This window comes from Podarcis erhardii, assembly GCF_964252035.2.
Source record: "Podarcis erhardii genome assembly, chromosome: 6".
NCBI lineage: Eukaryota > Metazoa > Chordata > Lepidosauria > Squamata > Lacertidae > Podarcis > Podarcis erhardii.
The window spans coordinates 5,688,089-5,698,768 of record NC_138510.1 but is presented as its reverse complement, the minus strand read 5'-3'; the positions used below and the strand labels follow the sequence as shown (position 1 = coordinate 5,698,768).

The 10,680-nt window shown below is 43.4% G+C and overlaps 1 long non-coding RNA gene across 1 annotated transcript; it reads right to left on the bottom strand.

Moving 5' to 3' along the window:
- Window positions 1-6,886: 6,886 nt before the first annotated feature.
- On the bottom strand, window positions 6,887-10,288 carry LOC309345227. Its single transcript, XR_014158118.1, has 2 exons — window positions 9,549-10,288; window positions 6,887-9,192 (listed from the first exon to the last, which is right to left on the bottom strand). It is a non-coding gene; the product is annotated as an uncharacterized lncRNA (long non-coding RNA).
- Window positions 10,289-10,680: the final 392 nt, after the last annotated feature.

Below are 10,680 nucleotides of genomic sequence, written 5' to 3'. Positions count from 1 at the left end.
GATATGCATATACCATTCCAAGTGCATGTGTTTTGACATTTAAATCCAGATAACTTTTCTTTTTCATAGTGGAATTTAAAAAATAAAGCATGCCTCACCCATTAGGCTGGACATGGCATTGGCTCGGGGGTGAGCTATGTGTAGTCAACCTCCCACTCTGCAGTTCAGTGGGTGGCCTTTTCAGGTTATTGTCTCTCAGCCTAAAGAATGCCACTTGGTTGCTGTGAGGGTTAAGAAAAAGTCAACCACTACAGAAATGATGTGCCTCATGGCACATTGTGCCATACCCCAGGGAAGGGGGGGGGTGCTCCCTATTTCCCCTGGACCCATAGCTAAGGGGTCAAAGAAGGCACTGACTCCCCTCTAGTCTGCTGCAAGAATGACTTTATTTCAGGTCTTCTCCTTCAGCAGGCCAGCCTCTGCCATGCCCCAGGTTGCTCTCAACAGCAAGTGCAGCCCTTCTGTAGACCTCCTCTCCTTGGGTGCCTGGCTTCTATGCTGTTGGCCTTGGCAGACTTAAGCCCAGGACTTCAATGTGTTCGTGTAGAGGAAGGGAGGCCAGGTAAACTATTCCCTCTTTGGATTCACTCAGTGGGGCTTAAGGAAAGTCTGAAGATGGCCACCGGCAAGGAAACGAGGGCAGCCTGTTTCCTGGACTTCCACTGCCCCACTTCCCCATCTCTGAGGCTTTTAAATGTCCTCCAGATTCCCCCACCTTTCATTCCAGCTGAGGCCAAACAGCTGCACTGCTTTGCCTCCCTCAAGCAGATGATTAAGAGCCTTGCCTAGCTCCTTCCAGCACAGGTGAAACCTCCTAGCAATGTCCAACTATTGCCTCCTCAGAAGCCATTGCACGGTTGGCGCTTGGTGGTGGGGACTGGGTCCTTCTTAAAGTGCTGGCAAAGGTCTAAGAAGGCCCTGTGGCCCATCACAGACATGGTTGGATGAATGCTGGTTCTAATGCAACATCCGGTCTGACAGGAAGAGATTTATTGTAGGCAGAGCTTTAAGGTAGGGCCAACTGTATACATATTTGCTCAAAAGCAAGGCCCACTGAGTTCAATGAGGATTGTATCTTAGTTTTGTGTGCATAAGGTTGCAGTGCCCACAGCTAAACATGTGTTTTTAAAGCATTTTTTTGGTAAGTCGGGGGCCCAGGTCTGTTCCTTCAAAAGTACGTCCTGTGCAGTGAGTTTTCACAGATGAGATCAAAAGGAACGGTGTGGGAAGGCAGTGCTCTGTAGGAAGGAAAGGAATTGGCACAATTTGGGGCAGTGTATGATGTCAATCTGCTGTTACATCTAGAGAGCTCTCCATGATACATTTCTGGCATATTGTATAGTGCATGCGTACAGGGAAAAGATGGGACCAAAACTGAAGAAGGAAACAGAGCCTGAAGAAGAAAACAGCTTACAAATACAAGTGGTATTTCAAAATACTAGGATTATCAACATTCCTTTTCTAACAACTCTTTCTAACCTATTGATATGTCACTGAGACCATTTGTTAGCTTGGGAGTTTTTCATCTGTCACATGATGAATCCTTCATGTCCCATAAGCCAAAAGGTGCTTTGTTAACCACTAAGACAGTCCTCTTCAGTGCACCAGAAGCATGGAAAGTGGGGGTAGGCCTTTAATCTCTTTAAGTAATATAATCTAGTTCAGATTGAAGATCTGCCTCCTGCCAGTTCCAGCAGAGTCACCCTAGTTAATCTCATGACACTCCAGTTATTTAAGTAGTTACTGTGTGGGCTAGAGAATGATCCTACCTGTATGCAAGGCTGTTTCTTTGGCTACTCTTAAGTAACTCTTATATAGCACTTTTAGTACAAAGGGCATTGCAATGCAATTTTTTGCGCCCTGTAAAAAAATCATCCTTATTCCAGTTTTTAAGATGAAAGCTAAGGCTGAGAGACAATGACTGTCCACAATCAAACATACAATTCAGCCTACATCAAACTAAGTTCAACCTGCATTGGCCATAGATCCACATTGGTTCCAAAATCTTAAAGAGTTCCCACTGAAGGAAGGGCCTGAATTGTGGAGCACCAAAACTTACTCCAATGCCAGCCCCAACAGTGACAAATAAGTATTTTGTCCTTGAGTAGGTATTGCTGCATACTAGCCTAGTATCTCTCCCTCTGGCTATTCCTTTCTTTTTCTTTTCCTGGATCTGCAATGATTCCATTCTTTGTGGTTTCTGGTCAGGACTCAGTTGTGCCTTTTCAGACATCAGGTAAGCGGTTTGATGACCCATGTGCCACTTTGGGGGCACCAATGTTGTCAGTGACATCATGTTGTAGATGCTTCCCCCTCCTTCTCCCAGTGTCTCTCTTGTCTAGGTTGTACTATTAATTCCTCTTTGGTGGTAAAGGTTCTTATGGGAACTGCTTCTCTTTGAAATTCAGAAATGGGGTAAGACAATTTCTTTTCTAGTAGAAAAGGCCTTTACAGCCATATTGGAGCCATAGTTCTCAAGCATGACTACTGTGTGCCTCCTAGATTCATTAGAAGAAAAATCTAGACTGGATAGACCCCCCAAGGTCCATGGAACCATTAGGGAAGCCATATGTTGGGTCGGGGCAGGTGAGCATTCAGCCAACTGATCCAGTCAAGGCACAGACAAAAATTGGCTGGAAGTCAGGTGGAGCTGTGCCCCTTCCCCAGCACACATCCTGCCTTCCACTTGGGAGTACCAGGGCATTAGCAGAAAAGCTTTGTTTCCAAAGAAAGGGGCCATGTCACAATGAAATGTCTGTTCAGAGGCTCAGAAAGAAAATAGAAGCATCATCCCAGGGGTGGCAAGACAGGTGCTTGGAGCCAGGAAAGAATTGGGCTTGAATGTCTGAGCTATTGCATCAGTTTCCAAATAGTAGCCATCCTAGAAAAGCCCCTGTGTATAATGCAGAATCATCTCATCCATGCTATAGTGATGATAGTTTAAAATGTTAAATAAATTTTAAGGAAAAATAGAGTTTGTGTGTAAGAAGTGCTTGCAGTCCTCAGTGCCCATGTCCTCTGGTGGGACCTGGGAAAATGTCTGCAAGATGTTAATGATGTCTTATTTGCTGTGGTGCTGGGTGTTTGCTTGGTGTGTACTTCTGACTTGCTGTAAATACTGTTTCTAGTACTATGGTTATGACGGCTGATATTGATAATAATGGTGACAACAACTAGAAATGTCATAGTCATGAGCACAAGCTCAAAAGCAGCATTCACTCTGGTAGTTATCCATTTTGCATCAAAAGCATTTAGAGTCAAGCATGGAACCTAGTTTGTCATTGGACAACAACCTCTACCTGAGCTGTACCACTTCAGGCTGCAGCTGGGGGCTCACATGATTGAATGCTCCTCCCTATAAAAACAGAATCTGATGAATATGGAAAGCTATCATTTAAGGAATAAAGGGAGGTTAAAGCTCTTCTCTGATACCTAGATTTGTACGTGCAGGGGTATTTTTATAGTAAAGAACGTCTGAGCATTCCATCATGAAGTCCAACCTACAGTCTGAAGTTGTGCAGCTTACTGCCTTGGTGAGAACTAGGCTAGAGTAATAGCAGGAAGAGTTAATATCAGCGCATTCTCAGTCTTTTTTGCTTACTGGAACAGATGGGCTGTTTCACGTATGAAGAAATCTATAGATTTGGGAAAGAAACACAGATCAAAACAAGGGGAAAAAGTGAGAGAATTCAATAGTAAGTTGAGCAGGTACTGGAATAAACTGTTCTGAAGTTGGTAGGAGGAAAAGGGCAGAGTGGGGGGAAAGTTAAGGAAGTCTTGACATTCTGAAAGGTCTGGGTCCACTGTAGTTTTCGTCTGTTGAGGTCGAAATGATCCAGCCTACCTCTTAAGGTAGAGGCAACTTTCAACTAGACAGAGGTGTCATACTCTCTGTAGGTGCTTCCTTCCACTTCCTGACCCTACAGTCATGGAGCTCAGTGTGTTCTGTGGCTGCTCCTTGGGTCCCATTCACCATTTCAGATCTACATAGCAAATGCTGCACAACCAGCCCTGGTTTTGTGATGCTGTTCTTGAAGAATGACTTGTGTTCTGGAGACTCTTAATATGTGCAATCATTGGAAGTCTTAGGGTTGATTTACAAATGTGTGCATCCACTATACCAGGGACAGCCAGTCTGGTGCTCTCCAGCTGTTGTAGGACTACAGCTCCCATCATCCCTGACTTGGCCAGGGCTGATGGAAGTGAGAATCTAATATCTGGAAGGCTGTCTCTGGAAGTTCTGCGGTATTAGATCCAAATGGCCAATGCACACACACAAAAGAGCTTAGCCCTTAGGGCCAGGCTTTCCCAACCTTGTGTCTTCCAGACATCTGGGGGGGCACCAGACCAGGGAAGGCTGCCTTAGGCAGTCAATGAATTCTGCCCATAGTGCTCACTTAGATATGAAGAATGGGATCTTTATTTCCTTCACTTTTAACTCTTTCAGTGCCTTGAGATATAGCCTGCATATCCAAGGGTACGCTGATGTTATCAGGCATGTTGTCAGGTGGAAATTTGCATCAGGTGTTATCAGCACAGATGCATTATGTTGTGAAAAGAAAATAATACCAAATGTATCAGGATCTCTACATTTGGATGTATCAGGGAAGCCAGGGGATGAGTTTATCCAGTGTCAATCGGTGCATCCAAGAAAGTACTTTTTCTATAGAACTGGGTATAACTTGAATTACAATGGGTGCTTATAAGGATATTTTACTCATGGTGCAAACAAATCAGGAGGGGGCTAATAAAATGGGCAGGTGCCCACTTGAATTGATTGTGGAGAATTCTTAACTGTGGTGCACATATCCACAACTTAAATTCATGTCTGTTTGATTCCTAGAACCCCAAAAAAAGAAATTGGGAGATTCTAAAGGAGTAAGCAAAAAACCCTAAAAACAGTCTGCAATGAGGACTTGGCATGCTCAGTGCTTGTAGAACATTGGCTAACAGTTGTGGGGACCAAAGACCAGAATGTGCATGGAAAAGTATCCTGAACAGGAATGTTCTACACTGCATTTTGTTGCAGATCCTACTTTTATAATTTTTTTTTAATGGAACTGGAAATTCTTCATTATGTATCCGTGCCTAGATACAGTTCAGTCTTAATAACATTTAGGTGTGCTACTGAAATGCATGCTGCTTTGAGAGATTATGAACCAAATTAACTGCCACAGCAACTAAAATTAAGGCTGGGGGAGGGAGGGAATCAGCTGAGAGGGACTAAGCAATGCTTAGGAGTCCCAGAGTGGCTTTACACATTTTCAAAGCTGAGTTGCCACATTTCCATATGCATATTGGTGGACCCTGCTCAGTGCAAGAGAAGATAAATTTTGCAATTTATCATTAGTAAATCCAAAGAAGGGCTACAACAGTTCTGGATCATATTCCAAGCACTAAATATTCCACTTATTTTAAGAGAGCCACAGACCTGCCTTTAGGGGGGGGGGGGAGAGAGGTTGTAAGGACTTAATGGTCATTGTACATGCATACTTAGGAAATTTTCATTTCAAGCACTATTTGGTTGCTGTGTTGTTGAACAAAGCCAGTGTTCTTGTTGGGGGAGACTTACTCTAAATCAGTGGTTCCTAATTGGTCGTCTGCATCACCCGCCCAGGGGGTCTGTGGCACCATTCACATAATAAAATGCACCCAGTGGCTGGGGCAACCCAGACAGATGGGTGGGGTACTATTATTATTAAGAAAAAATTCAAAAGTAGGTGGTCCGTGACTTGGCTTTTGAAAAACGGGGGTGGGGGGTGAGTGTCCTGCAGTACTTAGCAAATTAGGAACCACTTCCCTAAATGTCCTCTTGCAAAGTGGTTATTGCCCAAGAACTGCAATCACAGCATAAAGGAAGTTTCCTGCTGCTCCATGAACATCCTTATAGTAGCTCTAGGTATTTTATTGATTGCCTGGCTCAAATGGCTCCATTCAGGTACACTTATAGCCAGCAAGTACTACATCACTAAATGCATGTGGCAAAATTCACACACAAACACAGATACAAGAGACAGTTGGAAGTAAGTGGCAAGGAATGACTGTTTATGGCCCTGTTGATGTTACTGTATAGCAGATTTCATATTAAGGATCACTAATAAAGCTATTTCTGTGGTCTTGTCTCTCTTGAGCAATGACAACATAGGCACATCTCAGCATTTGGGTTTCTACAATCCATAAGCTTACTGTAATGGAAAAAGAGTAGTGACCACTGGATGCTAGAGGTGCGTAAGATGTGTGAAGAAAGGATGCAAGCTTGCTGGATTTCTTATTCTAGTTAGCAGATGAGTGGATCAACTTTCTCTACAACTACTGGTATTATGGCTACACTTCCTTGGAAGGAAGTCCAATCAAACCAAACAAGCTTACTACCTGGGCAAACATGGTTATGACTGAGCTAAAAGGCTGGTGAGCACCTTTCATATATAAAATGGAGAGACCTTCACAAGTGAACTGTAAAGGTTGCTGTTTGATAAGCATTATGTAAAAATATGACCCTAAAAGTAGGCTCCGATTCATGCAAAAGGAGGCTCAGTCTACAAAAGCGGACTTCAAAACACCTAGGTAGCTGTCCAAAATTAGATGGTGTTTCAGTTCCCGTACCCCCCCCCCCAGAACTGCCCTCCTATTCCCTCCTGATAGTCTGTTTGAATGTTGTTGGCCTTGCACAAGATTCACTTCTTAGGATGCAGCATGTGCTGTCTTTGTCCTTTCCAAATAGACAGGAAAAAAGAATGTGTAATAGTGCCATGAATGGACTTTTCTCACTCTTAAGATAAGCCTCGTCCGATTCCTTTAAATCTACCACGTGCATTTCATTGTCAAATTGAGGTTGTTGTTGTGCAAAGAAGTGATTAATGAGGAAAAAAAAGAAATAAACTTGGTATGAAACCACAACTCTGTGTTTTTATTAATTCATTTAATACAATTAGTTTTCCAGCACAGCAGTTCTTTCTGGGAAGCTCTTCAGCTGCCTTGCAAGACAGCACAATTATCAATTTTCTCCTATTTGAGCATGTCCTCTGCTCACTGTAGTGACAGCAAAGCCCCACTGTATATCCAAAAATAGCAGCAACTGACATATGCAGGTTTGAAGAAATATTAACCAAACTCCTTAATCAGCTTATGGAAGAAATCTCACACTAAGAAGTTGCAACCACATCCCCATACAGGTCAAAGCTTTTGCTAGACAGCCTAGAACACTGTCAGAATGGGTGTCGGGAGTAGATCAACAGTAACTCAGTGTGTCAGTGAAGTTAACTCTCTTTATGCAAAGAAACAATACCGCGCAGGAGGCCAGGCCAAATGAGCACAGCAACTCCTCCCAGTAGATCTTGCTCCAATGAGGTATATTTGAGCGGCCTTCCCACAGCTCCCTAAGTCTCCTCCTCCCTGGGTCCTACCAAAACAATCTGGAGGCTCCTTCATCTTACCTGTCTTTGCTCCACCCTCTTCAGGTTCTGGGAGACTAAGGGGGAGGGGAGCTTGTTGCAGCAGAAGGTGGAGACCCCTTGGCTTCTTCAGCAGCCTGACATCATTGCATCTAGGCCCCTCCTCCTCTCCAGCCTTTTCTTCTGCTCTGGGTCTCTACTGCTCTCTGTCACACTCTTCCTGCTCATGAAGCCTGTTACCTCTTCGACTTCCAACTCGTCCTTCTCCCAGCCTGTTCCCTCTTTAACTCATCATCGTCTCATTACTAATCCCCTGGCTCTGAGACGTCTTCTCACGAGGATTCCCCAGCTAGTGCCTCCCTCCACTCCTCTGTGTACTGCTGGTTCATGACAAATGCTGCCCCAACAGTGTGATCCTGTGCATGCCTATTAAGATGTAATAAATCCAGTAAATTCAATGTAGCCTAGATTAAAATTGTTGCCTAATAGAGCCCAGCTCCTCTGACTGGGCAAGTGGTAGAGCATATATTTTGCATGCAGAAGATACCAGGTGCAGTCCCTACATTTCAAAAATAACATGGAGGGAAACCAGTGAGGCACTGATTTCTGGATACAAACTCTATAGGAAAGACAGGGAATGGCATATGTCACTCTTTCCATCAAAGGAGACATGAGTCCAACAAGCTACGAAAACCCCAAAGGACCTGACTCCTCAAAATCACTGTGGGTTATGATACTGAGCTGAGTACTAAGGATACTGTATATCACCAGCCCCCTGACCTTTATGTATCCTAGTTTTTTGTTCTCCTTGGATCATGTCCTGTAACAATAAGGATAAAAATGACTTCAGTAATCCTGAAGCAGCCTGTCCCTGAAGAACATTGCCAAAGGCATGCTATCTGAAAAGGAGAATATCTCTGTGTTTGTTATGTCATTGCACATGATGTTTTTCTCTGCAGCAAAACTACATTCATGGAACACTTGCCGAAAATTTACCTACCAGTATCTTGAAAAGTCCACATCCTTCTGTATTACATACCCAGTGTGCCATTGCTATACACTATTCAAGGGAGATGCAAACAAATGTTTATTAGCCCACAGTCACTCCAACATAGGCATAAACAGAGTACTACTGTCACTCAGAACACCAATTCAACTGCCCTGAAGGCTTGCTTCTTCTGACCTCCACTTGATTTTTTTTTTTACTTAAATAATATATTAGTAATAGTAACATATTCACAATCAGAAAAGGCAAAATTCATGGGAGACTGTGAATTAACAGATTAATTACACAAGGATTGAAGGGTGCTCTCCAATAAAAAGATGTCTCCAAATGAACCACCCTGATCTCACACTCATAGTATTTTCTCTTTTTCAACTAGGTTGCATGGCACCTGAGCTGAAGCTGTTCAGTTTGCTTCCACTACTGACAGCCTATGATAGGATAACATTGCCACCAATTCTTGTAAACATGGCTTCAGCCTCTGGAATTTTCACATAGGCCTTCACAATCCCTGTGAAATTCTGTTTCATGACAGATTAATTTTCATTTCTTGTTCTTGTGTTTTTTCACAATTTGGAACAGAAAACACAGCTGTTTCTGAACCCTTGTCCTTAGCAATAACATGACAGCATGAGAGGATATTTTTTCTCAAGAAGAGGACTGAAATACATGGGTGATTCATCACCCACCAAGATTATCATTATTACCTGCTGCATCACCAAGATTTGAAGCCTCATCTGAGGTGTTAAGGCTTTGAAATCATCAGCAAAAGCAGCAATACCATGATTACAGTGGTGCCTCGCAAGACGAAATTAATTCGTTCCACGAGTTTTTTTGTCTTGCGATTTTTTCGTCTTGCGAAGCACGGACTTTGGGAAAGCTTCAAAAATCACCAAAGTCTTCAAAAACCTCAAAAAAGGCTACCACACCGCGTGCTATGAGTTGCTCCTCGAAGTGAATGCACGGTTTTAAGAAAAAGGAAACAAACTTGCAAGACAAAGGAAACAAACTTGCAAGACGTTTCCGTCTTGCGAAGCAAGCCCATAGGGAAATCCATCTTGCGAAGCAACTCAAAAAACGAAAAACTCTTTCGTTTTGCGAGTTTTTCGTCTTTCGAGGCATTCGTCTTGCGAGGTACCACTGTACTTTGTAACATGCTTGACCATATCTGGATTAAGTAATCTTTCTTTGGCGATTATCTTCCATAAACACGGTTTTAACAATGAGTCCGTAAGTGACGATGGAGGCCAATTCTGGATCCGTGCGTCCTTCCACAGTAGGGACATTGCTTACCAGACGGGAGTTGATCACGGTATGGATTTGCCAAGCGTGCCTTCCTCTTAGCAGTTTCTCCCTTGCATCCTGAGTTCGAGTGTCTTCAAAGCCCATGACACCTTTGGTAAAGCCTTTAACAGCTGGATTAAGTAATGCATAGCTTCTGGCTCATGGAACACTACACCTTGATTTCATTTGAATACATATATGAATATAAAAATTATTTCCTGTTTGGCTTGGTGTTTAAGTTACACAAGATGTGCAGTTTTTAATTTTTCTCATTCCCCACATTTTAATCGAGCATTTGTTGTGCTTCACGTGGGTTTCACCCCCCCCTTTGCTACCTACCCTAAACCTTTGAAGAGGGAGGGCGGGAACTGGTGGCCGAACCCTGTAATAACATTGAGGGGGAAATTGCATAATGTGTAAATACCCTAAATAAATAAACCAATTCCTCACTAGCTTTTTTCCATATATAATTTTTTGCAACGCGCACCCTGCGGAAGCCGTGCTCGACGTTATTTACAAAACATGCACTTGCGTATCGAATTTGCTTTTGAATCGTGAATCCCCAGAGGCGGAGGACGCTGCTCATTGGGCAGCGCAGAAACCCGCCTAAAGAAATCATAGAATCATAGAGTTGGAAGAGACCACAAGGGCCATCGAGTCCAACCCCCTGCCAAGCAGGAAACACCATCAGAGCACTCCTGACATATGGTTGTCAAGCCTCTGCTTAAAGACCTCCAAAGAAGGAGACTCCACCACACTCCTTGGCAGCAAATTCCACTGTCAAACAGCTCTTACTGTCAGGAAGTTCTTCCTAATGTTTAGGTGGAATCTTCTTTCTTGTAGTTTGGAACCATTGCTCCGTGTCCGCTTCTCTGGAGCAGCAGAAAACAACCTTTCTCCCTCCTCTATGTGACATCCTTTTATATATTTGAACATGGCTATCATATCACCCCTTAACCTCCTCTTCTCCAGGCTAAACATGCCCAGCTCCCTTAGCCGTTC